The sequence below is a fragment of the Chelonoidis abingdonii genome, chromosome 2 (assembly GCF_003597395.2).
Source record: "Chelonoidis abingdonii isolate Lonesome George chromosome 2, CheloAbing_2.0, whole genome shotgun sequence".
Lineage (NCBI taxonomy): Eukaryota > Metazoa > Chordata > Testudines > Testudinidae > Chelonoidis > Chelonoidis abingdonii.
The window spans coordinates 3,737,650-3,765,231 of NC_133770.1; the positions used below are offsets into that span (position 1 = coordinate 3,737,650).

General features: G+C 42.6%; 1 protein-coding gene and 1 pseudogene across 1 annotated transcript in view; one reads left to right on the forward strand and one right to left on the reverse strand.

The window, feature by feature from the left end:
• Positions 1-27,582, forward strand: part of LOC116828393 (uncharacterized) — a 666,188-nt gene that overhangs the window by 573,803 nt on the left and 64,803 nt on the right. The window lies entirely within an intron of this gene.
• Positions 2,883-27,338, reverse strand: LOC116828419 (uncharacterized; annotated as a pseudogene).

Consider the following 27,582-nt stretch of genomic DNA (forward strand, 5'->3'; position numbering starts at 1 on the left):
AGCACAAGGTAACAGTAAGAAGTTTATCATTAGTGGAACTAGCAGCAGTTGCAACATATCAGCCACTTAGCCATTGTCATGTATTTTGTAAGCAGCAGGGCATGGGTGAGTTTTAATTACTTTTTTCAGAAAACCCTTGCTGCACTCCAATAGATTTCAGATCTGCTTGGCCCTATTTGATTGTTCAAACACTCCCTGCTCATGTCCTCTGCTGTTTGGACTGTGGGGTAGATGGTCATGTGTTTAACATCACCCACACTTAAAATGTTTCTTTAGAGAAAAAAATGGCTAATCTCAGTAGTGTGAAATAGCCCAGGTATATTTAGCATATTATTGCAGCAGAATAGTGCATGTACAGATGCACTGAAAATACAATTGAAAGGCAGCACAGCATACATGCCCCTTCTGATTCAGATCAGAGTTCACATTTCAGCCATCCAGCAAGGGATTGGCAAATCTGAATTGAAATAAACTGGTTATACTTGTTAGCCTGAATCAGTATGTTGCTCCCATGACATGCTTCTGTCCACAATGTTTCATGTTTATTACAAAACAGGCACAATTCCAATTTATACTTTCTATGTTTTGCATCAGGAAGAAACGAGACAAAGCATATTCCAAACCCCTAAATGTCTAGGTGAGATCTTTACTGTCTTTTAGAAGTAATACTTAGGGATAGCAGAAATCACTTTACGCAAAGTTAAAATCAAATGTTTCAAAGACAAAGGTTATTAAAAAGCGACAAAGAGTCCTGTGGCACCTTATAGACTAACAGACGTTTTGGAGCATGAACTTTCGTGGGTGAATATTCACTTCATTGGATGCATGTCATTAAATATGCCAACCACTCATTCACTATGTTAAAACACTTTAAGAGATAATCACCATTGGCTCTGAATGGGCTGATGAGGTCCCATATACTTCCTTATTTTCTGTTAGGTCCAATGAAGTCTCTGCCCTCTGTGGAGCAAGATACAGGTTATCACCATAGTGGATTCTTAACTTACTGAGCTATATTAACATTATGCTTACCTGCAGATTGTCAAAAGGAGTGTATGACAAGAAAAAATAGTATTGTGGTAATTTACAGGTTATTTAAAAGTAAATGTATAGTGCAAGTGAATGAATGTTTTCCACTGTTGCTCAGGTAAGATGCACAGTAGATCACAGGTCCAGGTCAGGTTCTTTCAACCAGCTCTGCTCTTGTTTTAGGAACATGACAAGCCCTTTTAGAGGCAAGTGGATCCACTTTGGGATCTCACACGAATATTTCTAGTAGCCAGTATTCGAAAAATAATATAGGATCCTCAGTGTTCATTTGATGTTCTCAGGATCTCAGTTTTATTACTTAGAAGGTTGTGGTATTTCACTATCCGGCGCATCATGCAAGATGTATTTAGTTTTGCTGTTGAATGCTTTCAGTGTTTATTTTTTTTGCAAAGCACAAACAGAGAGAGTTTTGGTTTGGCCTTACACACGTTTGGTTTACTTAAGCAAGTTCATCAAACTTTGAATCCTGAATGCTTGCATGTTGTCAGATAGTCTGTGGCTACCATCTGGCATTGCCACCAAAGAGATATGTTGTGTAGTGTCCTGAATTGGGCAGGAGTTTCCGGATGGCTGGTCCCTTTAGTTAGGAGTGCAACTTGCACAGTAGGAAAGTCCTTCACAGTTTCTGGATTTTATTCACAGATTGTAAAGTCAATTGCGATCATCTAGTCTGACCACCTATATTCCACTACTGGATTTCCCTGAATTAACTTCTGTTTCACATACAGCAGCTCTTTTAGAAAAACATCCAATCTTGATTTAAAAATTGCCAGTGATTTAAAATTCAACTACAACACTTGATAAATTGTTCCAATGGCTAATCACCCTCACTGTTAAAAATTACTGCCTTATTTCTAGTCTGAATTTGTCTAGCTTCAGCTTCCAGCCACTGGATCTTGTTACACCTTTGGCTCCTAGAATCATAGAACCACAGGGTCAGAACGGACCACAAGGGTCATCTAGTCTAACCTCCTGCCAAGATGCAGGACTTGTTGTGTTTAAACCATCCAAGACAGATGACTACCGAGCCTCCTATTGAAAACCTCCAGTGAAGAAACTTCCACAATCTCTCCAGGCGTCTGTTCCTTTGTCCTACTGTTCTTACAGTGAGGCACTTCTTCCTGAGATTTAATCTGTCTGCTCTGCTGTAGTTTTAACCCAATGCCTCTTGTCAGACTTCTGTGGCAAAAGAGAACTTTTCTCCATCTTTTTTATGGCAGCCTTCATATCTGAAGACCACTATCCTGTCTCCCCCTTAATCTCCTCTTTTCCAAACTAAACATACCCAGTTCTTCCAGACTTTGCTCATATGACTAGTGTTCCATCCCTTTAATCATCTTTGTTGCTTGCCTCTGGATCCTTTCCAGTTTCAGTACATCCTTTTTATAAATGGTGACCAAGATTGGACACAGTACTCAAGCTGAGGCCTAACCAGTGTTGGGTAGAGTGGTACTATCACCACCTCCCATAACTTGCATGTTAGGCCTCTGTTAATGAAACCTAAAATTGCAGTTGCTTTTTTTGCAACAGGATCGCATTGCTGACTCATGTTGAGATGATGAGCCATCAGAATACCCAGATCCTTCTCAGCAGTGCAGCTGCCAAGCCAGTTTCCCCCCATTCTGTACTTGTGCATTTGGTTTATGTAGCACTTTATATTTGTTTGTTGAATTTCATTTTGTTGTCTATAGACCAGTTCTCCAATTTATCAAGATCCCTCTGAATTTTAGCTCTATCCTCCAAAGTACTGGCAACCCCCCTAGGTTTGTGTCATCTGAAAAGTGAAGAGCCCATGTTGTAGTTAAAGTACTGCACAGGATCTTTTCAGGGGGGATAAGGCAAAGCGCCACATTTATTGGTAATATAGGTATCAATCAACACTGTATCATATGCATATCATCTGTATTACACTCATGCACTCACATACACACACGAGCACACTCTGTCTTGTTGTTGTTACCAACTAGTTGCTCCCCTTAACTGCACTCGCCAAGTGAGTTAGATGGGGGAGGGGTGGAACTGGGCTTCTGTTGATCCGGATTGATGCTCCCATGTTGACAAGGTGAGACCTGGGATTCTCTGCAAGACATCTCACATTTATAGCAGCTTCCCTCTCATGCAAATTTGTACCAGACACAAAATCTGTATTTGTGTCAGCTGGTCATCTGTGGTGCGTCTGTCCGAGTGTTGTCTTCATGCTGCCATATTTATTTTCAAAGAGGGTGTTTTCAAAAGAAGGTGCTCGCTTCTAACTCCGAGGCCATCAATATGTCTGATTTTCTTTATGAGTTTTATTGGTTTTGGGTCTGGCTTCCATCCTCCTCCAACTGTTGCAGCAGTCTAGAGGTGCCTGCCTTCCTTACTCATTCACTCAACAGGGCAATTGATTAAAAGGGGGGAGACCTTATTCTATAACATTATACCAAGGCTCAGTACAAAGTTTCTATGTAAAGATTTGATGCAGAATTCCTATATCAAAGGCCTTGATACAAAGTTGTATGAAAACAGAGGTTATATATGGAAAGACTTAATACAAGGTTATATGAAGAGGCATAATACAAAGTCATATGAAAGTGATGTAAAGATGCTTAATGCAGAGATTTAACTACACCGGGGTAAGCAGCCTATGGCACATGTGCTGAAGGCAGCACACAAGTTGATTTTCATTGGCACTCTCACTGCCCTGTCCAGGGGGCTCTGCATTTTAATGTAATTTTAAATGAAGCTTCTTAAACATTTTAAAAACCTTATTTACTTTACAGACAACAATAGTTTAGTTTTGTATTATAGATTTATAGAAAGAGACCTCCTAGAAATGTTAAAATGTATCACTGGCACGCGAAACCTTAAATCAAAGTGAATAAATGAAGACTTGGCACAGCACTTCTGAAAGGTTGCCAACCCCTGGTCTACACCCATTATGAAACCACCACTAATTTAGAGTCGCACACTGTAAAAACAGAGTTTTTTAAATTCCTAAATAACCCAGTTTCACTTGAGAGAGACCAGGTGAACCAACCTCTGTTGATAGAAGGCAGAAGCTTTCAAACTTCACAGCACTCTTTTTCAGGTCTGGAGAAGGAAACTAGGTTTCAGTTTTACTTCTCATTTATTAAATTTGGGTGCTTAGGATCATAAAAACATCTCAGAAAGCCTCATAAGAGATACTATAAGTCAGTGGCCAGACTTTCCTTCTTACCACCCCAGCAGATATTTTTACGCACTTAGTTTTTATAAAGTCAACACACAGATTTCCTGGATTTGTGGGAGTTGTTTAAAGTGGGATGGAAATAAACTTCCCATATCCAACCACAGATAACGTAATTTCATGATAAACCCCTCTAATGATTAGATAGTAGATGAGTTGTCCTAGGCTTTAAAGCAGATTGAAATAACATGGGTTGAATAGGACTTTTTCACCAGTTATTTCTTGAGCAGATATTGGTTCCCATCTTCCTTTCACTGCTACTTTCTTTGCATGTAGAACTGTTGCTGCCTTTTACTTTGGAGAGATGAATAATCCCACATCAAACGACTTCTCAGGTTTTAAAGTGGAGAGAGGAGTGAGAGTACTGGGAATCCAGCTCTCCACTCTATAAATGCAAACTATTACCCCCCCATTTTCATATCAAGAAGTTTGGTCTTTAATTTCTGTAACAGGCCCCAAGGAGCCTGCAGAGGATTGTGCCATGAAGAGAACCTTTTGGAAGGTCTTTAAGGGACCGTTTACCAACAAAGTTTCTTGGCCTCAGCATTGTTCGGGTTTTTCTGGGACACATCCTGAAAGGTGCCAAGGCTCAGAAACGAAATGAATCTGACGACAGTAGTGGATGTTAAGCCTCTCTCAGGCGTTCCCCATCTACATTTAGACAGTCCCTTTGCCACATGGGGAAGTTGGCATTATGGACGAGGATAGTCCTTTCAAATTAAGTGTTTGTCACCATCAGTGCATTTAAACAGCCTCCTGTTGTGTAAGTCGCCTGCTGTACTGTACCAACCTCAGTGACCATTCAAGTTTTAAAGGACAGGCTGGGCTGACCAGGGTCCACTTTTGCATGATTCCTTTGGTGCTTTACAAAAGTCACCTTTAGCCTGAAGTGTTCACCACAGTCAGTGCAGGTTAGGGCTGCTCTCCTGTGTGAATGAGCTGGTGGCTTAGCAGACACTCCTTCCGAACGTAGCTCTTGCTGCATTCCACACATTTATAAGGCTTCTCTCTAGTATAGACCTTTTGATCGCTAATAAGGCCTGACTGGCAGCTGAAGCTCTTTCCACATTCCACACACTTATAAGGCTTCTCTCCTGTATGGACAGTCTGATGTTGGATAAGGCCCAACTGGCAGCTGACGCTCTTCTCGCAGTCACTACATTTGTAAGGTCGCTTTTGCGTGTGACTATGCTAGTGTTGCAGGTAAGTCTCCCTCAGTCTGAAGCTCTTCCTGCACTCAGTGCACTTGTAGGGCTTCTCTCCCATGTGGATATGGTAGCGACTGGTCAATTTGGATTTGGTGATGAAGCTCTTCTCACAAATGGTACAGGCATAGGGTCTCTCTCCTGTGTGGACTCGCTGATGGGATATCAGGACAAACTTCTGCCGAAAGTTCTTCCCACACACAGTACAATGGAAGGGTCTCTGTCCTGTATGGACTCACTGGTGACGTAGGTGGTGGTTCTTTTGGATGTAGCTCTTGTCACACAAGGCGCACTGATAAGGCTTCTCTTTGCCATGACTTATCTGGTGATTTATAAAACTCATCTTCAGCCAGAAACTTTTCCCACACTCTTTACAAGCATAGGGTCTCTCTCCAGTGTGGATTGTGTAGTGGTTGGTCACCTTGGATTTCTCATTGAAGCTTTTCTTGCATTCCGTACATTTATACGGCCGCTTGCCTGTGTGGATTCTGTGATGCTTGATGAGAATAGACTGGTGGCTGAATCATTTCCCACACACAGGGCACTGATACGGCCTCTCTTCCAAGTGGATTCTGTAGTGACTAGTCAGTCGTGCTTGATCAGGAAAGCTTTTGTCACATTCAGTGCAAGGATATACTTTCTCTACAGCTTGACATTTCGGATGAGATTTATCAACAGTCTTGCAAGTGAAGCTCTTCAATTTCTGTCTTGTGCAGGGCTGTGGTTTTGGCGGGAGTTCACCAGAACCTGCCTCACACGGAGTAGATTTCCCAGGTCTGATCTCTGCAGTGTTTTTCTGTTGTCTTTTTGAGCTGCCCTGCCTCTCTGAGGGCGTTCCAACATCAGGACTCCGGAAAAACTTCTCTGCAGATCTTCCCAATAACTTCTTATTTATTTAAATTTATTTTATTTATTTTTTTAAAAGTTTATTTTCTTGGTCAGCTCCATGCTCACAGGACCTTCACCATGATGCTAATCCGCAGATCTGACGGAAGCCCCTTCACCTGATAGAATCACTCACTCATGCCCGTCACCCCAATCGGGGTATGGGCCACCAACCACAGATCTCCAGAGTCCTCTATCCTCGGCCATTTGCTCTCTCCTGGTTGCAAGAAGGGTGATCGGCTTAGTGGCTTCCTCACGGCTTTCACCACCCAGCGTCATGCATGTTCGAATTGAAGACCCTTCTTTTTCCAGGATAAAAGTCTCTGTTGTCTCTATTGTTGGCGTTTCTGTAGCAAGTTGATTTTTTACGGGGTGGAGTTGCTAGCCCCACACCCAACCCTCCTCCTTTATCCTGACTTGGGACAGGCAGATGGCCCCAAAGGACCTCTCTGGTGGAGTTTAAAAGGAGAGAAGCTGGGGGGGAAATCCTCATTCCACCACTGAAAACATCAGGCTGGTTTGGTTTGGGATTTTTTTTTTTTTTTTTTTAATAAGCAGACGAATTAGGGCTGGGACTCTGGGGCTGACCCGGAACACACAGGCTGTCATATTCTGCTTGGACGGATACATTTTCCAAACCCAGTAGATCGTTTGCATGACACTAGAGTCAATTGAATTAGTATGTACCTGCTACATTAAAGGCTGGATTCTGTAGTCCTGCCTCATGAAAGATGTAACATGATCCAATGGCTGGAAGCTGAAGTTAAAAAATGTATACCTTATTTCCATTCTAAATTTGTCTAGCAGTGAGAGCAATGAACAATTGGAGTGGCTTACCAAACGTCGTGATGGGTTCTCCATCGCTCGCAGTTTTAAAATCAAGATTGGCTGTTTTTCTAAAAGATTTGTTCTAGGGATTATTCTGGGGAAGTTCTCTGGCCTCAGGAGGTCAGACTAGATTATCACAATGATTCTTTCTGGCCTGGGAATCTATGAATGAAAGAATGTGAGGACTCTCGTCGGGACTACACACATTAATGCAGATTGCAGAAGCAGTCCCTGTATAATGTGGTTTAAAGCTGTGTGCAGCTTGCATTCAAGATATGTAACCTGGTCTGGGAGCAGATCTTTGGTGGAATCTGATTCCTTAGGCTGGTTGAAGATGAGACTATTTACCCTAGCTAAGGATCTGTCCCCTGCAGTAAGAATTTCATGAACTTTAGTTTAATTAAAAAAAGAAATAGTAAAATGGTTAGTTTAGTTCTACAAGAAATTTCCTACATATTCATGCTAGAAGAAACAGTCTTATTCTTTCATTGACAGACTTTATTAGGCAGCAAGAACAAACTGTAATAAGGAACTCAAATAAAAACAGATCATAGTATTCAGCAAATTAATTTATAATATTAATACCTCATTCTATATACAACTGAATTATATGGATGAGATCATCCATTTCCCTCTGGCAAAACATAGCATATTCCTTAAGGAAGAACAGTTTCTATATAAAACTTGACATTAATAAACAGATCATGTAGTATTTAGCATTAGTCTAGTATCAAACTTAGAGTGCCCTTGTTATCATCTGATGTGTTCTCCCACACCTGGAGTGTCCCAAGGAATTTACCTTTACTTATTTCTCTAAATATTCCTTTTTGGAATGTGTGGCACAGTGCAGCACTAGTGAATTCCTTGGAGGAAAAAGCTTTGAGTTGTACCTATATTGGCCAATCTCCTGATTGCGTTATGGGGGTTGTGTGGTGGTGTTTTTTTTTACGCTTTAGCATTTGGAGTGGGCTAAGCTGAATACAGAATCCAAAGTGAGATGCAATTTGCATACATAATTGTGAGCAGCAAGGCCAAACAAACTATAAATTTTAACAAGCGCCTTAAGCTAATGTTGAATGTACACTGACAAGAAATGTTTCAGCTTCGTGTTTGGGATAGAATGGTTGAAATTTACCACAGTGTGGCTTTTTTCCTTAATTTTTCTAAAAATAACCCTTAAATATTTGTAATACCTGAAGCAATGCCAAGAGAATTAAAATATTTCTTACCCACTGACTTATACATCCTTTCAAGGGGGAGTCTTTGTCACATGCCCTGAAGGTCAGCAAATTTGGATTCTGTTGGACGTGAAGGGGAGGGAAGAGTTTGAGACTCAAGGTCCCTTCAGTAAAAACCCTCTGCTCTCCAACAGACAGGCCGAACGACTGTCGGTCCATTGACTTGTCCATNTTTCTTTTGGCCCAATCCTCTAATTTGTGTAGGTCCCTCTGTATCCTATCCCTACCCTCCAGCATATCTACCACTCCTCCCAGTTTAGTGTCATCTGCAAACTTGCTGAGGATGCAGTCCATGCCATCCTTCAGATCATTAATGAAGATATTGAACAAAACCGGCCCCAGGACTGATCCTTGCAGCACTCTGCTTGATACCAGCTGCCAGCTAGACATGGAGCCATTGATCACTACCTGTTGAGCTCGACGATCTAGACGGCTGTATAGATTCTCAGGCTCAGGCTGGTGCCTGCGGCCTGGGACCCTGTGAAGACGGAGGGTCCTAGAGCTCAGGCTGCAGCCCCAGCCTGAACTCTACACAGTGATTTTCAGCCCCAGAGCCTGAGCCCTGCAAGACCGAGTCAATTGAATTGGGCCAGCCATGGCCATGCTGTGGGAATTTTATCCCTTTGTAGACATACCATCACAGGCTCCCCAGAGCAGCACCGCTGAGCTCCCAGATGAGAGCCACAATTAACAGGCTCCCAACTCTTCCCATTTTAACTTTCCCTTTGAAAAAAACCCAAAACACTGAATTCCACATTGTGTTAATGAGATTCTAGGATGGGACGGGCAAACTTTTTTGCCTGAGGGACACATCGGGTTTCTGAAATTGTGTGGAGGACCAGTTAGGGGAGGCTGTCTCCCCCCAAACAGCCAGGCATGGCCCAACCCCCCACTTCCCACCCCGATGGCTCCCCCAGAGCCCCTGCCCCATCCACCCCTCTGCTCTGTCCCCTGATCACTCCCAGACCTCCTGCCCCTAATTGCCCCCCCAATCCAACCCCCCCCACACCATTCCTGAATGCCTCCCTGGGACCTCTGCCCCATCCAACCACTCCCTCTCCCTGATTGCCCCCGCTGCCCCATTCAACCTCTCCTCCTTTCTGACTGCCCCCCACAGGACCCTGCCCCCATTCAACCCCCCCCATTCCCTGCCCTCTGACCGCCCCACCCCCTGACCACCCCATCCCAAATTCCCCTGCCCTCTACCCAACCCCCTCACTCCCTGCTCCTTTACCGCACTGCCTGGAGCACTGGTGGCTGGCAGAGCCAGCCACGCCACCACACAGCACAGAGCACCAGGTCAGGCCAGGCTCTGCAGCTGCTCTGCCCCAGGAGCTCGCAGCCCCAACACCCAGAGCATTGTGCCAGCAACAGAGTGAGCTAAGGCTGTGGGGGAGGAGGAACAGCAGGGGAGGGGCCGGGGACAAGCCTCCCAGGCCAGGAGCTCAGGGGCCGGGCAGGAGGGTCTCGTGGGCCAGATGTGGCCCACAGGCCATAGTTTGCCCACCTCTGTTCTAGGATATGGATATCCCTGTGCCATATATAAATAACATCATTCCTTCACAGCCCTACATAATCGGTCACCACTCACCTGTCTTGGTGTCTGTAGAGCAGGGGTAGGCAACCTATGGCACAGGTGCCGAAGGAGGCATGTGAGCTGACTTTCAGTGACACTCTAACTGCCCTGGTCCTGGCCACCGGTCCGGGGAGGGGGATCTGCATTTTAATTTAATTTTAAATGAAGCTTCTTAAACATTTTTAAAAACCTTATTTACTTTACATACAATAGTTTAATTATATATTATAGACTTATGGAAAGAGACCTTCTAAAAACGTTAACATGTATGACTGGCACGCGAAACCTTAAATTAGAGTGAATAACTGAAGACTCGGCACAGCACTTCTGAAAGGTTGCTGACACCTGCTGTAGACACTTCCCTTTCCTCTGGCTCCCCTTGATCCCTGACACATGGCTCTTCCCCTTGTTCATTCCTGGACAGAATGTCAGGTTTGGAAATTGCATAGTCTGATCATGGAAACAGACACCAGGGATCATTATGCTTCATTAATAGCCACTGAGTACTTGCTACAATTTCAAAGGACTGAGAATTGTGTTAAACCATTCCCCTTCCATCACCAGAGAGGATTGGCAATTTGAGTGTAGACAAAATAGTTAAAAAAACAGAAAACATCTGGTAGAAGATCAGTTTTGGACCCTGCAGCTGAGTCAGAAATATCCACTTATATGGGGGGTTGTTTATTTAATTTTGTCTGGTTCTAAGCAGGTAGATATAGATTTTCTGTCCAATCTCTGTGTGTATCGGTTAAATACACACAAGAAAAATATAGCTAGTGCTTTGATACTGGTCACTGAAGAATTAAACCCATCATTGGGTATTTTTAGTCTCTTTACATGGGGGCTGTGTAAAGTGGATCAGTCACAAAAGTTGTAAGTGAATGCTGATCTACCCAAAACCATGGGAAATGTAAAAAGCACTGATCATGGAACTTCTGATAAATTAATGAAAATACATCATTACCCAGTGAGAGCAAAGTCTCATAGTTGCTCTTCATCACATTCTTGTAAAGCTCTTTCTGCCATTCATCTAAATTCCCCCATTCCTGCTCATTGGAATAGACCGAGATCTCATCAAATGTCACTGGGACCCGAAATTACAAATGTGACACATTCAGCACCGTCTGCTGCAGTTGTTTCCTGTCACCTGCATCCCGTGACTTTATATCAAAGGTCGTGGTAGAGGTTGGGAATGCCTGAAAATAATTTTTTTATTTTCTGGTTTCTCGTTAGTAGCCAATGAAAAAAGGTCTCTGGTTTCTGCCCTGTATCTTTTTAACAAATGTCCTAATCAGAAATGTCAAAAACACCATACTCAATTTAGCCTCCTCATTGAGCAAGTGTGTGGAGTACTCGTCAAGTTTTGGCAGCACCTACCTGAATTGGGAGTGCTTTGTTCCAGGTGGACCTTGAGTGGGCCTGACTGCTATAAAAAGGCAGTCAGCAGCGAACCAGCTGAGCGCCGAACTGCAGAGGCTAACAGAGGGAGTTTGCCTGGGAGTTCTCCTGGGGAGAGCCCACTGAGGCTTTCCTCTCGCGGGCTTCTGTGAGTTGCTGCAACAGCTGAGGAAGCTCTTAGAAGATAGAAATTATGGAAAGTGTTTGTATCGTTACACCTGCTGCAGGAGCAGCAGCAATTTCGAGCGAGAAGTGATGGCTCAAGGGGGTTGGTTTGGTCCGACAGCCAGGTGGGGGCTGCTGCGCAAGAGCCCATAGAACGAGCCTGAGACACCGGGTCCGACTAGTAGCGCCAGGACTCTGCCTAGCCCGGAGCAGGAGTGGGAGTGGAGCTTTTCGACCACAAACCCCATCCCTCCTGATTCGCAACCCCATGGACCAGACGGCAGCAAGTCCTGAGCAGTAGCCCAGATGGTCACGTTGCATGGAGGAAACTGCACCTAGTTGCAAAACAAGAGGGTTGCTAAACATGTCATCACACAGCCACCCCCCCTTTAGCATCAAGTTTAAACTGCCCCTTGCCGCCAGCCACTCTCCCCCCTTAAAATAAAGTGACTCTTAGCCCCGCCCTTTACTACACAGGGAGGTGCCCATCAGTCCCCTTGCACATGCTCTGCACTGCCTGTACTTATTTGTGACTGTGTCCACACTGGCTCCCGCTCCTGTAAGTGCCCCATTGTGAGGACACAATAACAACAGGTATGGACTGCAAGGAAGAGGAGCCATATTCAACCTACCGGCTCTGGTCAATGAAGTGTGAGTGTAAACGCCCTCACAGTCCTCCAGCAGCTGTCCCACAATGCCCAAGTGACCGCTCTTTGTGAACTCCTGCGGGAAAAGAGGCTGTGGATGCACAACTGTAGACCTGTCATGGAAATGTGGGTAGGTACAAAGATTGCATAGGGGAGGCAAAGAAAGGGGTACCACAGGGATCAGCAACAGTGCCCCATGTGGCCAGTGGTCCAGCTACAGCAAGAGTCAGGATCTGTTTGCAGTGGAGTCTCAATCTAGCCAGCTTTCAGAGTGGTAGCTGTGTTAGTCTGTATCAGCAAAAGCAACCAGGAGTCCTTCTGGCATCTGAGAGACTAACAAATTTATTTGGGCATTTAGCCTGTCCCACCAGCAGCCAAACACAGATGAACCGAATCCAGGGGCAGGAACCTCAGATACGTGTATGCAGCACCCATTCTCCCTTACAATGGTTAAATGTGAAGATGGCACCAGCCCAACCCCAATTTAGCAGGACATAGGTATCTACTTCTCTTTGTTTTACTCGCACAGCAGAGGAACAACAAATAGACTTGTTATCTGCTTTTCATTCCCCCTTAAGAGTGAGGCAGGGAGGGACCATGAGCTTATTTGTTATTGTACATAGGGATCCTCTTCCTGAAAATGCTGCTACAAGTTTACAACCTGTGAAGTCATGCTGTTATTTATTATTACTTAGCACCCACAACATATTAGTCACATTATGGATTTTTTTTTAAAACAAACACCTATGGACAATATTAATGAACTGTCAGACTGTACTGTAATCAAAAACCGGACAGATCAGTGTGACAGAGAAAGTTTATTTATGTCAGCAAGACAATTCAAACCCATTAAAATACGAAGGGCAGAAAATCCTTACACGACATTTCGACCTTAATCTGGCTACTCAGCAGAAGACAAGACTCTGAAGACAACATACGTTTTATTCTACTGTCTGCTTCACTACAATTCCTGGCAAAATAATATGCTATGGCCCAAGGCTTATTTTACATTCTCAGGGCAACCATGGCCATTGAGGAAATTCATAGAATTTTGTCAAGTATCAGAGGGGTAGCCGTGTTAGTCTGGATCTGTAAAAGCAGCAGAGAATCCTGTGGCACCTTATAGACTAACAGACGTTTTGGAGCGTGAGCTTTCGTGGGTGAATACCCACTCGTCAGACGCAGGTAGTGGAAATTTCCATGGGTAGGTATATATATGCTAGCAAGCAAGCTAGAGATAACGAGGTTAGTTCAATCAGGGAGGATGAGGCCCTGTTCTAGCAGTTGAGGTGTGAAAACCAAGGGAGGAGAAAACGGTTCTGTAGTTGGCAAGCCATTCACAGTCTTTGTTTAGTCCTGAGCTGATGGTGTCAAATTGTTGCAGATGAACTGAAGCTCAGCAGTTCTCTTTGAAGCTGGTCCTGAAGTTTTTTGCTGCAGGATAGCCACCTTAAGTCTGCGATAGTGTGGCCAGGGAGGTTGAAGTGCTCTCCTACAGGTTTGTATATGCCATTCCTGATATCTGATTTGTGTCATTTATCCTTTTCCAGCAGAGACGTCTCAGTTTGCCGATGTACATTAGCAGAGGGGCATTGCTGGCAACCGAACGTATTCTCACCAGCAACTGACACCTACCATAGTAACTCTAGCTCAGGAACCAATCCATGCAACAAACCTCGATGCCAACTTCTGCCCACATATCTACACCAGCGACACACCACAGGACCTAACCAGAGCAGCCACACCATCTCTGGTTCATTCACCTGCACGCCACCAATGTAATATACGCCATCATATGCCAGCAATGCCCCTCTGCTATGTACATCGGCCAAACTGGACAGTCTCTACAGAAAAGGATAAATGGACACAAACCAGATATCAGGAATGGCAATATACAAAAATCTGTAGGAGAGCACTTCAACCTCCCTGGCCACACTATAGCAGACCTTAAGGTGGCCATCCTGCAGCAAAAAAATTTCAGGACCAGACTTCAAAGAGAAAACTGCTGAGCTTCAGTTCATCTGCAAATTTGACACCATCAGCTCAGGGTTGAACAAAGACTGTGAATGGCTTGCCAACTACAGAACCAGTTTCTCCTCCCTTGGTTTTCACACCTCAACTGCTAGAACAGGGCCTCATCCTCCCTGATTGAACTAACCTCGTTATCTCTAGCTTGCTTGCTAACATATATATGCCTACCCCTGGAAATTTCCACTACCTGCGTCTGACGAAGTGGATATTCACCCACGAAAGCTCATGCTCCAAAACGTCTGTTAGTCTATAAGGTGCCACAGGATTCTCTGCTGCTTTTATAGAATTTTGTGGCCCCTATACACGTAAAGACATAATATGACCATAGCACAAGGGGGTCCTAGTCCATGACTAGAGCTCCTAGGCACTACAAATAGTAAGTAACGTTTACTGTGTGCCTGTAATGTCACTTCTCTCCCCTCCCCATTTACACACTTTGGGGCAATCGTCTAACAAATGCTGGATAAAAGTTACTATATTTGGCATCTTTCCTGCACTTCTCTGACAGAGTTCAGATCTACTATCATTTATTCTAAAACATCCCCTTGGACTAGGACAATTGCTTATTGGATTGTGCTCTCGGATGTGTTGCTCATGCTGTAATTTGTCATTTGACAGCAATCACTTAAAAAAAAAGCTTTATTGAATCTTAATAGCAAACTAGCTTCAAATATGGTACATGTGTCAGATTGTTGCAACATAACAGGACACCATAAAATGAAGCATTGAAAATACAAGTATCTACATGAAAACATCATGTTTATGGGTTGTATGTATATTCATTCTGTTTGGAAATACAGTAAATGGCTCTGCAACAGTCCTCTCATTGGGTAAAAAGGAGATTGAAATAGTCCTGTTGAAGTAGTCATTCCACTAGCAACAATGTTTCATATTTTATTAGTGGTAGGCATGAATCTAAAGTATGTTTTCAGGATCTGTGTTGAGAGAATAGAGTTGCTTTTAGCAGAGATTCAAGGCACAAACATTTAAATAAGATGTTAACTGAACTCAGAAAAGATAACTTCAGAAATAACAGTAGTAGTAAAGATGCCTAACCTCGCATGAAAAATACCTGTTCATTTATACAGAATAACATTAATTTCTTGGGGGAGGGGGTTAAATTCACATACAAACTATTCGCTTATCCACTATGGGTCCAATCTTGCTCCCATTTAAGCCAATGGCAAGATTCCCATTGACTTCAAGGGAATCAGGAACAAGCCCTATATCTTTGGAAACAAAACATAAAACTTTATCTTCATTAGCTCCAAATGACTTTTTTCAGCAGGATATAATAATGTAGATTCAGAGAAACACTTAGCAGAAGACTCTTAAGAAGGGGAGTAGTTCTCTTTTTGCAAATGTGCTCAGTCCCAGATAGGGGAAAGCACATATTGTGTCATTTACACATCCTATCATGGTGCTTCTGCCTACATACAAGTGCAATTTTCACAAAGTGACAGATACAAAGACTCACAATTCCAGGTTCTTTTACTGGTGTCATTTCCAACCAAGGAAAAACAATCCATTTCAACAAAAAAGGAGTCTGCTTCTTGGTCTCCCAAGATTTTGAGCTGTTGGTCAAAAAATACAGAATGCTCCATTTCTATACCCCTCCCAAACTCATGACTCCTCTAGCTATTAATTCCCATTGGATTCTATAGGAGCTAACCCCTATGGCCTAACAGCTTTCTGTGGGAGAATCTAATTTTATTGCCAAGCCTCTTCAGTGTTCAATGTTTTCTGCTTAACGTTTTATTTGATTACCATTTGTACATCATTTGAACATATAAAGTGCTATCTGACTAGGCTTGGAAGGATTAGATTTTTATCAGTAAATGTCAGAAAATGTCAATTTCACCACACGTAAGCACAGATCAACAAAAAATATTTCCAGCAATAATAACTGCTGTTTACAGATAGGCAAAGTAAGAAAAATGCCAATTGAGAACTTATTAAAGTCAAATCCAGTGATTTAGACTTCTGGATAAGGCTTGTTACAAATGGGCCAGAGAATGAATAATTAAAACAGGTAGAATTTGTTGATTTAAGGCTATTTTGACATGTGATGTTGAAAGTTTGTGTTTTAAAGGTTTATAAAGTTTTAACTTTTTGCATCTCAATGTCTATCATCTTTAAATAATTGTCTGATCCCCTACAATTTCCTATAACTGTGAAAATTCAAACAAACAAAAAAAAGCTTAAAACCCAGTGAAAGTATAAATCAATAAAAACATTTCAAATGCTTACATGGGAAAGTAATAATTGAAAAGTATTTAATGTAGGTTCAGTTGTCTCTTATGTGACTTAGCAGTTGTAAGAAGTCAGCAACATGAGAGCAGACAGCTCTCTGCATACCCACCGTCAAGCAGTCCATGGACCACCTTTTGCTCTATTCAATGTGCATCTTGCAAAATTAATTATTTTAACTGCTTACCTGCTAGGTAATAATACAAACATTTAATAGAGGAAAAATAAGACTAAGAGCAATTAGAATAATAAAAATCTTGGCGAATCTCCCCATTAGTTCAGTTACGTAGGGTTGCCACCTTTGTATTTAAAAATTGGATATTCCAGCTAGAACCAACCTGCCCTAGTCCCCCCGAGCCCGCCCCTGCCCCCAAGACCTGTCCCCATCTCTTCCCCCAAGGCCCCACCCCCATTCGCTTCTCTTCCCTCCTCCCCAGTCACTTGCTGCTTTTCCCCTTTCTGCCCCTCTGCCCTGGTCAGGAGGGACACGCCTGCAAAGCCAGGGCTGGGAGCTGCAGCTGCCCAACGGAGGTAGGAGGAGGCCCCAGCTGAGTAGGAGCTGGCACAGATTAGTGACCAGACACCTCCCCGCCCTCAGTGACGGGACTTTGGTTGTCCGGTCCGTAGATCAGACCAGACACTGTCAGGTCCCCTTTTGACTGGATTTTCTAGTCGAAAACCAGGCATCTCGCTACTCTAGTTATCAGGCATCACTCACCGAAAACAAATATTATTATGTACACTACAATGTAGCACTCTTCACTGTAACAGTTGATCATACAATACAAAATTTTACTCTTTTCCCCTCTCTTTAGTTCTCCCTAACTGCTCATATGTAGGCACAATTGGACAATGGTAAAATCAACACCCTACAGAATCTGGAGGATTTATTTTAACACCCCGTTCCCTGCTCCGGCCCCCCGGCAAGGAAGTCCACATCATAAGGTTTTAAAACAAAAAAGGCACAAAAACAGGTGTTTTTTAATTCTTTGCAGGCCACCTTTAAGCAAGGCGTTTAACAAGATGCACAGGTCTGGTAAGATTTTCTGACCTGTGTTTGATTATGTTTTTAAGCAGATGACTCCACTGTTTTTTTCCCCCCTTCTCCATCTGTTGACGCTTTCTCTGAAATTGGAGCCAGTGCTGCTTTTGGTTTAGAGAGAATAATACCACCACATAAATTTTGCCTCCCATCATTCATGTTGCACAGAAGTGACAGAAAGGAGAACATTATCCGTTTCTGATTTCTCTTCCAGGAGCTCAAAAATGAAGCCTGCATCTCATGTGCTGTAAATTACTCTAAATTGTGCAAGTTTGAACTACATTTTGTCTTTGGCCTACTAACATGCCTTGGTTCTTTCACTGCTGGCACCACTGTCATTTGACTGCACTTAATGGACTTTACCATTTATTTCCTATTTTTAACATCAAGAAGCCCAATCTCTTAAACTGATCTAAGGCTCTGTGAAGCTCTAATTTTTATCTAAAATTATCTTGCTCTGTTCCATAAATTCTCTGGTGATGTGTTCCTCATCTCAAACTTCTCCCACATTTTCTGCAATGATACAGTCTCTCTCTAGTATATAGGTTATAGTTGGTATTTTAGAAAATGTTTTTTAATGACATTTTTGGTATAGTCAATACACTTTTATATGTCTGTTCTCCCCCCTTGCATGAATCATTTTGATAGCTAATAAATTCAGTTGCTTCTCAAGGCTTAAACAGATGAGCTACAATGACAGGTCCGTCTCATGCTTGAGTTCATTTCAATGTTATAACATGTCTTCTTACACAAAAGCTTTTCCTACAGTTAGTGCATGTGTATGGTCCACATTCTCTGATGGATTTGTCGATGACTGAGTGGAAAATCAGTTCCCATAAAGCCTTTGCCACAGTGGTTACAGGCAGATGTTGTGAGTTCGTAAGTGATTAGTAAGTCTTGGTTTCTCAGTAAAGCTTTTCTCGCATTCTGTACATTTATAGGGTCTCTCGCCTGTGTGAGTTCTCTGGTGTCTAATAAGATCTGCATGGCGACCAAAGCTTTTTCCACAGTCTGTACATATGTATGATGATACCGGACTCTTTTTTACATGAATTCGCTTGTGTTTTAAAAGACCTATCTTCAACTTAAAGGTTTTCTTACATTCTGTACATAGGTATAGTCTCTGGTAGAAAAGGATACCTTTGAATTTATTGGAATCTCCTTTCCCAAGAGTAGAGTTACCCGTTCTGCTTCCAGTAAGATTACTCAGCTCTGTTTCTGTGCTCCAATGACTCTCACAAGTTATTCCCTTGTCAGGAGTTTGGAAAACCAGGTCTTCTGATCTTCCTGAAAACGATCCATGCAGTTCCATATTTTCTGGAGCTTCCTCATTATCCTGCACTTCAGTTTTGATCACAATCCCATCATCCACTGGAATAAAAAGAATCCAATCATTCATTTCATCAGCTTGGGAAAAGGAAATCTCCTAAGAATAAAACATTCCTGATCCATAATGCACAAAATGCTTGTAGGTCATATTGCTCCTTGAGGGAAACAAAAAACAGAAAAGTGATAACTTATTGGACCAGTAAATAATGTATGTCACTTTTGCATATAAAATGCCTCTCATAAACTGCCAAGTTTAAATAATTTAGATTGAAAGAACTCCACATTATGTCATCTAATCTATCTCCCTGCATTTTAACAAGATGGTTTACAAAGTCAAATCTATCCCTAGTAGAAGCCATGAATATCACCAGTAATGATGATTCTACAACTTTAATACCCTCAAAATCCACCTTTGCCTCTCTATTGCTACTGACAAAACCCGTCATCTCACTTCTTGATTTTTGTAACCTTCTCTGTGGCTGCCTGGATTCAAACCCCTTCCAATCTACTCAATACAAAAAGCTGCTGCTAGTGTCATCTTTCTCCCTGTCTCTCAAACTGAATCACCTAACTCCCTGTCCCCTTCATTTGCTCCCTCTTTTTTACTGCATTAAATAGATATATCTCCTTTCCTTTAAGGCATATATCATCCTGTCTCCAACATCTCTGCTCTCATTTTCCCCCTACTCCCTCTATATTTCCCATGCTTCTCCCTGTTCTCTCATCTTACTGCTCCCTTCTCCGATTCTTAGCTTTGCTCCTTAGAGTGCCCCTACATCTGGAACATCATCCCTCTTCTTCGCCAAGCACCCTCTCTTGCCTCCTTCAGACCTTTTGTTAAGACACCTCATGGAATTCTCCCTGCCCCTCGCTCCTTACTACTAATAATTCAGCACCAGCACCCTTCCTAAATTATTTTTCCATGTCACACTACCACTATGATAGTAATGGTGGCCATATAAGTACCAAAAGAGATGTTTCATCTTAGACTACATGTTCTGCAAGGTAGGGCATGTGTCATACCATGTTTAAAAAGGGTTATGTAAATTTATACCAGTATGTGATTTTTAATATTAAAAAGATACTAGTAACAATACAACATTTCATCCAAACACTCAGAAATTGGAGGGATGAAAGGAGAGATACTGCCTTAGACCAGAAAGTTCACTGGTTCCCATATCTATAATGAACTTATGAGAAGATCTTGTTATAAAATAGGAATACTTGAGAAAAGACAAAACTATAAGAGTTCATCATAATGGTTTCTCTTGCCAGCTTTACGTCATTTACTCTTCTGAGATGTCTTAATCCATTACTCACCTATGCTGGGACTCATAGACATTTCTCTTTCATCCAAGCCCCGCTGAGCCTTAACACGTAGCTCTTCTCGTGACTGAATATCGTGTTTGGAGACTGAATAGTTTAGACAAAGAATAAAAGAAATTCCTATAATATCTTCTTAATATTCACTAATTATTTTTTAATCTTCAAAGAATTTCACATTATCTGAAACTAAGATGCTTACATTGCTGAGGTAGCAAGTAAACTAAGCAGAGGTAACAGTGTTAAAAATGGTCACCTTTGAGTCTGTTCACCTTTTGGTCTACTTATTTTTTGTCAAAATCCCTGTTTTCATGAATGTCTGTTTAAAAACAGTGGCTTTGACCTCCCCAGGAAAACCCAAGGGACTGGAATTTAAACTCTGCCCCTTGCCGACATCACTGCTATTTGCATACCTTGCAGCTGCAAATAGCATTTTCCTCCCCCTCCCCACACAACTCCTAAGTACTGACAGATGGCACTGCACCATCCCTACAGAGCAACTGAGCATGCTCTATCCCAGAGATGCATGGGCTGAACAGGACTTTCCCTGCAATTGCTCTTCCTACTTGCTGGGGGACACTAACACCAGACACTAAAACCAAGAGCAGGGGGACTCTCTCTCCTATGCTTTCAATGCTCCTACTGCTGACACCCGGGTAGCATGGAGAAGGATGAAGCTGGCTGATTCAAAGGCAGAGAAGTGAGGAGAAAAGAGATGCAGAGCTGGGGCAAGGGGACGAGACAGAAGACACTGGAGGGTAGGAGAAGGCACAGGAGTCTGCCAGGGGATAAGAGCAGACAGGCGGCTGGGAGCACAAGGGTGGAAGGCTCTATACTAGAAAACACTCTCCGAAAAACACGTCATTCAGTCCATTTAATATTCCTTTGCTGTCTAGCAAATACCTGTGAAACCCACTGGCTAAGTGTGTACCATCCCCCTCTAGTGCCACATCCTCACAAAACGATAAAAACCTTCTACTCCTTCCACTTACTCTATTACCTCAAGTGGTTGAGGTCTGTATGGATCTAAAGATCCTAATTCTGCTCATGACCCATGTGGGAGGGACAATATGGTTCCTCAGGATAAAATAAAGGGAAAAAAAAAGAATACTTAAGAAATTATATCTAAAAAACATTAAAAGAACATGAAGGTTACAAAGTCAAGCATGAATGAAGGACGCCTATAATCTTAATTCAGCCCCCTTATGCTTATGCATTATGATAGTCTTTAATTATTGATGATATACTACGTTTTCACACAACTCCTGCCCCATTCCTTGTAAAAGATGGATTGTACTTTGACAATAGATGAGGGTTGTGTTGTGAAAGAGGTTGTGGTCCATAGGACCCCTGTTTCATTTATTGCAGAAGTTGGAAAGTGTGCAGCGAATGAGGCAGGGAATTGCAGGAAGAGAAAGGGTGGCCTCATGGTTAATGCCACTGAATAGTGCCCTGGAAAACTGGATTCTATCCCTGCCTCTGCAGCAGAGTTCCTATGTGATGCTGAGCAAGTCACTTAAACCAAAATTTTCACAGGAAGCTGTTGTTTTTTTTCCCCCACAGGTGTTCCTAATTTTCTGAAACAGCACCGCACATGGGGTTGTACCAATTTAACTACTTCGATAACCCCCCTACCACCCCACAGCAGTTAAGTCAGTACAAAAACTGTACACAGACCAGGTACTGGGAGGTGAGGTGATGTGAGGTGAGGTAGGGAGGAAGGGAATCAGACTAGAAGCAGCTCCCACTACAACTTCATGATTAAAAGGTCCATGGGGTTTGTGATGTAATTCTTTCACCTACAATTAAGCAAAAACTGCCAAGAATGAAAGTGTGCGCCCAAAAGGCAAACTAAGGGGGAGGGGGGGGCAGTTAAAAAAAAAATCTTAGAACTAAAAAAAATACATGCTAAAATATAAGTAATCCTAGAAAAGATCAGAAATGATTTGCAGATTACTTTATTAAAAATCCTGCAGACAGGCAGAATGTTTGCCAGGAAATCAGTTTTGCTCCCTTCAGGAAATTCAGGGACAATCCCAATCACACCACATGTACTAAACCACTTGGCAGTTTATAAATCAGCTGAAAGTCCAGATCCCCTTCAAGAGAAAGAGAATACACACTTAATCTTTCCCATTGCCATTTTTTCTGGTTTTAGAGTTGGCATATGGATTAGAAAGGATATAATCACAAATTACTTAAATACTTTATTCCTGAAATATCCTTTACTGAAAGAGTGTTTCATCCACATCACACATGGAAAATAGCATCTGTATATGTGGCTTCAACATACACAACTAAATAGTGTATAAGCATTATTCACAGCAGGAAAACAGTGGATATAGAGATATTAGAAACATGTCTGTGTCTATCAATCTTCTTTTACAGAAAAGGACGTATGGAGTTGATCTTCTATCACAAAAGGTTTTGGAGCCTCTAAGAACTGGTCGACCAGCAATCAAAGGCTAGATCCACACTGCGGGGGGCTGTCGCAAACAGCATAGCTGAAGTCGGTGTATCTTAGGTCAATTTACCTGGCCGTGAGGACAGCAGCGAGTCGACCACTGCCACTCCCCAGTTGACTCCAGAACTCCACCGTGGCAAGAGGCGGAAGCAGAGTTGATAGCAGAGCAATCTCGGGGGATTAGCTCAGTGGTTTGAGTATTGGCCTGCTAAACCCAGGGTTGTGAGTTCAATCCTTGAGGGGGCCATTTAGGGATTTGGGGATTGGTCCTGCTTTGAGCAGGGGGTTGGACTAGATGATCTCTTGAGGTCCCTTCCAACCCTAATAATCTATGATTTAATCAGAGATCAACTTTATCGCGTCTACACTAGAAGCGATAGATCGATCACTACCCGCCGACCTGGCAGGTAGTGTAGACGTACCCAAAGGATTTGAGAAAACAGACCAGAGCCAGTCCAAGAACTACATATTTCACAACTTCCAGAGAATGAGTGAAAACTTACCTTCACCCAGTGAGATTAAAGATTCATAATTGTCTTTTATCACTTTTTTGTAAAGCTCCTTTTGCCACTCTTCTAAATTCTTCCTTTCAGGAGCTGCAACATTATCAAATGTCCCTGGGACCTGAAATAAAAAATATTGCATACTTAATATCTTTGATTATATCCTGACAAGGGCCTTAAATGAGCAGTCATTTGCTGGATGTTTCTGATGGCATTCATGCTACTGTATAACTCCTTTACAAAGAGGAATTAGATATTTATACTGCTATGACTATGTCTCTCTCAAAGTCAGTATAATCATTTCAAGGTGGTATTCCTTAGCTCTTCACTGAAATCATGACTTCCCAAGCAACAGAATCAAAAGGTAGAAGTAAAGACTATCAAAGTCATCTTAGCCAAACTCTAAAACTCAGTGCAGTTGTTCTCTTCAGCACATTCTTCAGTGTTTTCTTTGTCCAATGTATTTTAAATGTTTCAAGCTATGAGGTAATTCCACATTTTAATAGATCTCACTGCCAGGATTTCTTTTTCCTGATAATCAACTTAAATTTTCCTTTGCTCATTTACAATTCTTTATTTCTAGCTATACTCTCTTGCACCATGCTGAATAATTCCTCTCCCTCTTTAGCATTTATACCTTCCAAATACTGGCAGACTGTTGTATCACTCCTTCACCAATACATATGTTAAAAATATTTTTTTAGTAAATCTTTCCTTATAAATCAAACCCTCCAACTCTTTAATCTATTTTGTTACTCCTTTTTCAATTCTTTCCAACTCATCTAGATGTTTCTGATTTGAGGTGACCAGAGTTGAGTACAGTATTATAGCTGCAGTTTCTTAAGTCCACTTCCTCTTCCATTTCCCAGATAGGAAGTGCTTCTTTTGGCCTTGAATCTTGTGTAATACCCACAACCTCTACACAGGTTAAACAATCTCTGAGGAGATGTTTGCCATATTTTTGTTCCTACAGTTATAAACAGAAAATTTAGAAAATAAAACATCAATGAAAAGCTAGTGCAAATACATCCAAGACTGCCAATTTCACATCTAGCTTATAGCTCCCCTCCCAATTAATTTTAATATTAAAGGACACAAACTACATGTAAAGTTGTATCAATACTTACCCGATCAGTATTATTGTTCCCGTGTGGCCTGTATCCATTAGGTAATATTAGGAGAGAACACTCTGCCTTTATGATTGCCTTTCATTCAAATGGGGATCTAAGTGTTTCACAAATGTTACCAATTGTACGATCTATGGACCTAGTTCTACAAATCATTAGGAAACTATTCCATGAGTAAGCACTACTCAGATGATGGTTTGTAATATCTGGTTCTAAACAGGATCACCATCCAAAACTGATGTACAAGATACTGAACTGAATCGAAACTTAGGGCATGTCTACACTTACCTCCACAGCGACCGATCTAGCAGGGGCTGATTTATCGCATCTTCACTAGATGCAATAAAATCGACCACTGAGCGCTCTGTCCCTCTCACTCCAGTGGAGTACTGGAGTCGACCGGGGAGTGTCAGCAGTCGACTTACCACAGTGAAGAGACCGCAGTAAGTAGATCTAAGTACATCGACTTAGATCAATCCCCCACAGTGCAGACCAAGCCTAAGACACTGTTTAACAGTCCCCAGTAAGGTCTGCCCAGATCTGAAGAAAAGGTCTGTGGAGCTCAAAAGCTTGCCTCTTTCACCATCATAAATTGGTCCAATAAAAAATATAATCTCCCATTCTTCTCTCTCTAACATCCTGGCTACAACAATACTACACACAACAAACAAACACAGTATAAGCTCTATACTACAAATAAGTTATCCCAAATCAAATGAGATTATTCATACGGGTAAGGATTACTCACTCATACGAGTGCAGGTTTGCAGGATCAGGATCCATTTTAGAGCAGGAAGGAAAGAAGAGTACAGTATCCAGCTGAAATGCCAGACAGAAATTTTTACTTGGGCAGAATGTAATTGCACAAGCTGAAACGGGATCAAGAGAAAAGTACCAGGATATTTTCCGTATTCATAAGTCAGCAACCATGTGCCTCCTAACTGCATAGTCCACAATGTTAAGTAGCAACTCATAGGAAAAAGTGCAACCTACTGAATCATTTATATTTTTATTTCTGGCAGCACTAGGTGTTCCCTTGGAGAATGCCCATCCAAGTATTCTCTTATTATGCTCTCTTGATTTAAGAGAAACAAATAGAATATAAAATATTTAAATTACCTTCAAATGTTCAGGATTCCGGATTCGTTTTCGAGTTTTATTACTTATTCCACCACAGAAACTTTGAGGTGTTCCAACAAGCCAGTTTCCATCTTCACCCAAAATGAATTTTTTGGGAACTGCTTCTTTCAGTAGGCGCCGGTTTTTCCTAACTTTTAGAGGATCAATTTCAAAAGAACTGTCCTCAAAATGTTTAGAACATAGTCGCTGATGTTTTGATGGAGTTCCCATTTCCCGACCCATGTTGTGAATCCACTGCTTCAAGAGAAGTTTGTTATGTAAAGGAAAGCCATAGAAAGTAACTGTACTGTTCTTATATACCCCACTCGTAGCATTTTGACAGTTCAAAGCTGAGCAATAAACCATTGTAAAATGAGCAGTAGAAGCAAATCTAAAACAGTAATAAGATGCCAAGAGGTCAGTTTGAAGGGTTTATAATCAACTATTGCTTTAATATTAAGAGCAGTATATATATGCACCTCTACAATGTAAAATACAGGAAAAGATTAAGTTCACAGTGAAGCAAAATGTAGTCATGGAGCCAGACTTCAAAATAGGACACCTGCAGATCTCAGCATAGTTGACATCTGTAAAATACAAGGAAAAGTCAGGCTCCTGCTTCTTAAATTATATATCGCTCTTCCTTAAACCATATACTGGCATACAGTTTCCACAACTCCAACTACCAATTTACAACACCCAAACTAAAATGTTCCTTTTAAAATAACATGATTTAACATTACCATGCACATCTCCCATATATTAAACAGCCCTACATTATGCATACACAAAAGTACACTCTATCAATCAAGATATTTACTAAGAATTTTGCCATATTCAGGAGCAAAGGAATATTTATAACATTAGGGTTACACAGAAGGCAGCAACGGAAAGGTGATGTACAATCTCCAAAATAAGCGATTCATTTGAGGAAATGTCAGCTTTATACTTGTCAGGAAGAGGAGGAGACTTTGGTTGCACACTGACATGGAAACAAGTCTCAGAGGATCGACATATGGAATGTCCAATGGCAGGAAGGAACTCTTAGAAGAAACATGTTGGAGTGCAAGAACTCAAGTATATGCTGATGCACAGAGGACTGTAGACAACTAGTCAGATATGTACCTACATTTTAAATTGGGACAGAGTCATGTGTGAAGGAAAACGAAATGTCAAGAAAAGCGACTCTAGAAGGGAGAATGTTGGGAATGCATTGTACAAACAAGTTTAACCCCAGATATCCCAGAACCAGTTCTGGGGTATGTCCTTTCCCTGGAATAAGTCTCTTAACCATTTCCACATATCTGAAAGCGTCTGAAGTTCCTGACCCTCTGGTCACACAAGCAGCACACCACCACCAGTGTATTCTGTCAAGGAAAAGCACCATCCCATTACGCTGGGGAAATGCAGGTAGCCCAGCACATCAGTGGGGGCGAGAAGGGGCATAGTGAACTCTCCACTCTGGTTCATCCTGCCTAGGCAGCCCTGATCGATTAACCCAGCACTCTATGAGGGGCAGGCAGCCCCTGGCTCACCACCCTGATGCACTGTGGGGGCTGCGGGGAGTGGGCAAGCCGCCCCAATCCGCACCCCAGTGCATTGTGGGGAATGCACAATCCACAGCCCCGGCGCATTACGGGTCGGGGAGCAGACAGCCCCACTCTATCCTGGGGGGTGGGCAACCCCCAGTGCAACGGCCCACACAGAAGTATTGGGGAGCATCCCCACTCCATCTCCCCCGGGCACCCTGAGGGGGGCAAGCCCCACTCCATCGTCCTAGGGCATCATGGGAAGTGGCGCCTCTCCCCCCTGGCGGCCCCTTCCAGAGGGGCTCCATGAGATTCTCTCACCTCCACTGCCGGGCAGCCATTTCCCCCTCTCAGTCCCTCCCTTCATCACCGACCCACTCCCTTCCCCCTCCCTCAGCGCGCGCAGCAGCCTGTAACGGCCCCGCCTTGCGCACGCCACTGGTCTCTGCCCACAGCCGGCCAATGGGAAACGACCACTCACCACGAGAGCAGGGAAAGGTTATGATAGGCCGCGAGGGCAGCGACCAATCAGAATCGACGCCAGCTAGGACGGATAATGGGGGCGCCAAGCCCCCTGCCACACTAACCGGGCTAGCGAACGCCAGCTCCAAGCTTCAGTCTACCAGGACGGCATCATCTTCCGTCCTCCACTTTGATTGGCCAAC